The sequence below is a fragment of the Myotis daubentonii genome, chromosome 15, assembly GCF_963259705.1.
Source record: "Myotis daubentonii chromosome 15, mMyoDau2.1, whole genome shotgun sequence".
In the NCBI taxonomy this organism is placed as follows: Eukaryota; Metazoa; Chordata; class Mammalia; order Chiroptera; family Vespertilionidae; genus Myotis; species Myotis daubentonii.
In genome coordinates this window covers 26388883-26395452 of record NC_081854.1, presented here as the reverse complement: position 1 = coordinate 26395452, position 6570 = coordinate 26388883, and positions in this window count along the sequence as shown.

Genomic DNA, 6570 nt, shown 5'->3' with positions numbered 1-6570 from the left:
GGCTTCACTGAGGGGTGATTCAGCAGGGCCATTTAGTTGGGGGAACCTCCAATGTCAATACTTAGGGATTTTCTTCTTGGGCTGATCAAATTTCCCAGAAAAAAAATTTCTGTTCTCCTGTAGGGTGAAAGTTGGACTGCCATGCCTGGCCTGAATGGCTCAGTGGTTGAGCATCAGCCTATTAACCAGGAAGTCACCGTTTGATTCCCGGTCAGGGCACATGCCCGGTTTGCAGGCTCAGTCTCCAGTGTAGGGCATGCAGGAGGCAGCCAATAGATGATTCTCTCTAACATTGATGTTTCTATCTCCCTCTCCCTTCTTCTCTGAAATCAATAAAAACATATTTTTAAAAAAAGAAATTTGGACTGCCAGAAATTTAGAAGCCAAATGGAAAAGAGAGCTGGGATGGGGGTTGGAATGTCTCAAGATTTAACATTCCTTTAATCTCTTATTTATATTACTAGAGGCCCGGTGCATGAAATTTGTGCACAGGGGGTCCGCTCAGCCCAGCCTGCACCCTCTCCAATCCGGGACCCTTCAGGGGGTGTCTGACTGCCGGTTTAGGCCTGATCCCGGGAATCAAGCCTAAACTGGCAGTCGGACATCCCTATCACAATCCTGGACCGCTGACTCCTAATCGCTCACCTGCCTGCCTGCCTGCCTGGTCGCCCCTAACTGTCCCCCCGCCCCCTGCCAGCCTGATCTCCCCTCACTGCCTCTGTGTGCTGGCCTTATCGCCCCTAACTGCCACCCCCTGCTGACCTGGTCACCCCTAACTGACCCTGCTGCTGGCCAGGTCACCCCTAACTGCCCCCCCTACCCCCTGGTAGCCCCCAACTGCCCCCCCACTGTCCTAGTCACCCCTCACTGCCTCCCTTGCCATCCTAATTGCCCCCACCTGCCCCCCTGCCAGCCTGGTTGCCCCCAACTGCCCCCCACCACCAGCCTGGTTGCCCCTAACTGCCCCCCCATTAGCCTGGTTGCCTCTTACTGCCCCCCCTTGCCAGCCTGGTTGCCCCGAACTGCCCCCCCCGACCAGAGTTCCGCTGGGAGTTCCACTGCTCAACCACCAGGGAGCAGACACTCCAACCTATAGGTTAGCTTGCTGCAGGTGCTGGTGGGCTGGACTGGAAAGTGAGGTGTGAGGTGAGAGCCATCAGGAAGCTCCCAGGGTTTGGCCAGAGCCCCAGGCAGAGGCAGGTGGGGGCAGCATTCTCAGTACACAATTTATAATCTTCAGAGCTGCTTCTTTGCATTTGTTAAGTTTCACTAACTACTCCAGGAGAATGGGTAACACCATTACAGGGGGACAGGCCAGGTTCGCCTCTCTGAGGCCAAGGGGCAGCCTCTGGCTCCTGGGGATGCAGCAGAGAGGGGGGAGGGGCTGAGTCAGAGACACCGAATCTAAAACTTGAAAAGAAGCCAGAGGCAGTGAGGGGTGGAGGGTGACAGCTGCACAGGGGCCTAGAAAAGCAGCTGGGTAGCGGCAGCCCTAGGAGCCCGGTGCCTCTCCCACAGGACAGGCTCCATGTCCCCCCCTCCTCCCTGTGACCCGTCACCCCAGCTCTCCTCCAAGGCCAGCCTGGGCTTGTCCCACACAGCCCCGCCCCGCCCCACACAGCTTTTGGGGAGCTCCGCCCCATAGGAGAAATGGAGAGGCTGCAGACAGGAGGTCGCAGGAGGAGGAGGCAGAGCAGGGCCCACCAAGTTAGATATGGGGAGGGAGGGAGAGACCCCACAAGACTGGGGATAGAGATGGGTGGGGAAGGATGGCTATGCGGAAGCATCGCCCTTGGTTAAAGTAGAAATCCTCACCCCTTTTTACAGACCCCAGCAGAGTGTGTGTGTGTGGGGCGGGGGAGGGGGGGAGCAGCGATGTTTGATTCATGGCCTATTTATTTTTATTTTTGTTAATATATTTTTTAAATATATTTTATTGATTTTTTACAGAGAGGAAGGGAGAGGGATAGAGAGCCAGAAACATCAATGAGAGAAACATCGATCAGCTGCCTCTTGCACACCCCCTACTGGGGATGTGCTCGCAACCAAGGTACATGCCCTCGACCAGAATCTAACCTGGGACCCTTCAGTCCACAGGCCAATGCTCCATCCACTGAGCCACGCCAGCCAGGGCTGTTAATATATTTTTATTGATTTCAGAGAGGAAGGCAGAGGGAGAGAGAGATATAAACATCAGTGATGAGAGAGAGAGAATCTATCTGCTGCCTCCTGCATGCCCCCTACTGGAGATTGAGCCCGCAACCCAGGAATGTGCCCTTGACCAGAATCGAACCCAGGACCCTTCAGTCTGCAGGCCGTGGCTCTATCCACTGAGCCAAACCATTCTAGAGCAACCCATGGCCTATTTAAAACCACTGCAGTAGGCTGAGCAGGGGTCTTACCACAATGGTGTTACCTGATAATGAGGGTGTCTCTCCTTATGTTGGGGTAATCGGAACTGCAGTGAAGTAAAGACACACCCACGGAGCCTGCAAAGGGTTTCTATGCACACGATGCAATTTACTTCGTGTGGCAGCTGAAGAGGGTGAGCAGAGCCTTGGAAAGACATGAGGTCTCCAAGACCAGGAGCTGGAGGGAAAGTGTGTGCCGAGCATTCCGCGCTGTGAGTTACCATCTATATATATAAAAGCCGAATATGCTAAATATCTGACTGAGTGGTCGACCAACCAGTCCTTATGACGTGCACTGACCACCAGGGGGCAGACGCTCCGACCAATAGGTTAGCTTGTTCCTGGGGTCTGGCCGATCGGGATTGGGCAAGACAGGGCCAGACACACCCTGGAGCCCTCCCGCAGTCCCTCCCGTGGTTCCTCCCTAGCCACCAGCCCTGATCGACCCTGATTGGGACTGGGCGAGATGGCCCTGATCAGCCCCGATCTCTGGTCAGGCGGAGGACCCCACCCGTGTACAAATTTCGTGCACCGGGCCTCTAGTATAATCATAAAGCCAATTACAAAATACTCTAGACAGCAGGTTCTGTAAAACAATGACATCAAGATCTTAAGATCTAAAATGAGCATTGTCTAAATTCTGCCTGAAGTCCCACCAGTGAAAAGTAAAAGCACTGTACCAGTTAATAATGCGGATTTTTTTCAATAGCTGGAGTTACACATATGTTGATATATATGCGATTTGATATGCATGCTGTTTTGTTGTATTGACAGCATGCTTCAAAACTTGATATGTCAAATTTGTGGAAGGTGTTAACATTACAGATATTTTTACGCTTAAAAATGTCAAATTTTGTGCCAAAAAAAAGAGCATTTGCAGGAAGTTTTAATTCATTACTTTATTTTGAAGAAAAAGTTATATACTTCAGGAAGCTTATGGTGAACATGCTCTATTCCAAGATACTTGTGAACGCTGGCTTAAATGCTTTAAAAGTGATTTCGATGTGAAAGACGAAGAACGTCAAGGTCAACCAAAAAGTTTGAAGACCAACAATTACAAGCATTATTGGATGAAGATGCATGTCAAAGTCAAAAACAACTTGCAGAAAGATTAAACGTTGCTCAGCAAACAATTTCTGATCATTTACAAGCAATGGGAAAGATTTTAAAGGAAGGAAAATGGGTGTCACATCAACTGAACGAAAGACAAATGGAAAACCGAAAAGTCATCAGTAAAATGTTGCTTCAACAGCACGAAAGAATGTCTTTTTTGCTTCGAATTCTGACTGGCGATGAAAAGTGGATTTATTTTGAGAATCCCAAATGCACAAAATCATGGGTTGATCCAGGTCAATCATCAACATCGACTGCAAGGCCAAATCTCTTCGGAAAGAAGACAATGCTCTGCGTTTGGTGGGATCAGGAAGGTGTGGTGTATTATGAGCTTCTAAAACCAGGTGAAACCGTTAATTCTGATCACTACAGACAACAAATGATCAATGTGAACCACGCTTTGATTGTGCAATGACCAGAATGTTCCAGAAGACACGGCAAAGTAATTTTGCTTTATGATGATGCACCATCACACACTTCAAAACCAGTTAAAGACACATTAAAAGATCTTGCCTCGGAAGTATTAACCCACCCCCCGCATTCACCAGACCTTGCTCCTTCAAATTACCACTTGTTCCGATCGATGGCACACACACTTTCTGAGCAGCACTTCAAAACATACGAAGAAGTGGAAAGTTGGGTCTCTGAATGGTTTGCCTCAAAACAAGAAAAGTTCTATTGGGTCGGTATCCACAAATTACCTGAAAGATGGGGGAAATGTGTAGCTAGCGATGGACATTATTTGAATAAAGCACTTTTGATGTTTCTCTTGAAATTATCATTTTTTCTTTGATTACAAAATTCGCCATTATTAAACAGTACACCTAGTACATGGTCCCCTTGAGGAAAACAAGATGTGACCTCAAAAATCACACCAAGTCCCAAGAGCACAGGTCACAAAGATAAAATGCGCCCCCACTTTTTTTTCTTGTTACTTGCTGTCCTCTTGGAATCTGCCTGCCACCTTGTGGGAAAATGAGGTTATTGCCTGCATCCAAACCTAGGAGACCCAGGCACCACAGAGGCTAAGCTAAGGCTGTTGTTATTCACATGCAGCTAGGAATCTCTCAAAAGCAGAAAAGGGGTCCAACTCCTTAAACTTGAATCAAATAAAGATGAATCTTGATGTGGGAAGAGACTCAAGACATCTTCCTAAGCTACAAAAACAGTTGCAGAAGAGCATAAAAGAAAACAGTATTGTCTATAATGTTAAAATAAGTATATAATAATCTATAATAATAAAAGCATAATATGCTAATTAGACCACATGACCTTCTGGACAAAGCCGAGGCTGCAAGGGAAGCCTGGGTCCCAGGTGCCGGAGGGAAGCCTGGGTCCCAGGTGCCAGAGCGATGCCGGTGCTGGCAGCCGGGGGAAGGAAGGCCTACTCTTGCATGAATTTCATGTATCGGGCCTCTAGTAATAATAATAATAATCGGGCCTCTAGTAATAATAGTAATAATAGCACTACGTGTCCTGAGATCTTCAACATGTGGGCACAATGCTAAGCCCTCTGCATGCACTCTCTCGTTTTTTACTTTAAAAAAATCTTTATTGTTGAAAGTATTACTTATGTTCCCCCCCCCCCACCCCCAGCTCCCCGCCGCATTGACCTCTTCTAGACCGTACCCACCCCAGGCCTTCACCACCCTATTATCTGTGTTCATGGGTTATGCATACAAGTTCTTTAGTTGATCTCTTCCCACCCTCCCCATTCTTCCCCACCTTCCCTCTGAGATTCCACAGTCTGGATCTATTCTGTTCATCCATTTATTTTGTTCATTAGATTCCACATATGAGTGAGATCATGTGATAGTTATCTTTCTCTGACTGGCTTATTTTGCTTAGCATAATACTCTTCAGGTACCTCCATGCTGTCTCAAATACTAAGAGATCCTTCTTTTTTTTTTAATATATTTTCATTGATTTCAGAGAGGAAGGCAGAGGGAGAGAGATATAAACAGCAATGATGAGAGAGAATCATTGATCGGCTGCCTCCGCACGCCCCCCCACTGGAGATCAAGCCTGCAACCCAGGCATGTGCCCTTGGCTGGAATCGAACCTGGGACCCCTCAGTCCACAGGCCAATGCTCTATCCACTGAGCCAAACCGGCTAGGGCAAGAGATCCTTCTTTTTTACTGCTTCATAGTATCCCATGGTGTAAATATGCCATAGCCTTTTTATCCACTCATATATTGATGGGCATTTAGGCTGTTTCCAGAACATAGCTATGTAAATTGCACTGCTATGAACATAGGGGTGCATACATTCTTTCTGATTGGTGTTTCAGGTTTCTTAAGATATATTCCTAGAAGTGGGATTACTGGGTCAATTGGCAGTTCCATATTTACTTTTTTGAGGAAATTCCATACTGTTCTCCACAGTGGCTGCACCAGTCTGCATTCCCACCAGCAGTGCACTAGGGTTGCCTTTTCTCCACATCCTCACCAGCACTTGTCATTTGTTGATTTGTTGATGGTAGCCATTCTGACAGGTGTGAGGTGATACCTCGTTGTCCTTTCAATTTGCATCTCTCTGATAATCAGTGACTTTGAGCATTTTTTCATGTCTCTTGGACATCTGAATGTCCACTTTAGAGGAGTATCTATATAGGTCCTTTGCCCATTTTTCAATTGCATTGTTTGTCTTCCTTTTGTTAAGTTGTATGAGTTCCTTATATATTTTGGATATTAACTCTTTATCAGATGTATCATTGCCATATATGTTCTCCCATACAGTGGGCTCCCTTTTCATTTTGTTCATGGTTTCTTTTGCTGTGCAGATTTTTATTTTGATACTAGAGGCCCGGTGAATTCATGCACTGGGGGTGGGGAGGGTGTCCCTCAGCCCAGCCTGCACCCTCTCCTATCTGGGACCCCTCGGGATCTGGCCTAAACCGTCAGTCAGACATCCCTCTCACAGTCCGGGACTGCTGGATCCTAACCATTCACCTGCCAGCCTGAATGACACCTAACTTCTCCCCTGCAGGCCTGATCGCCCCCAACTGCCCTCCCCTGCAGGCATGGTTGCCCCCAACTGCCCTCC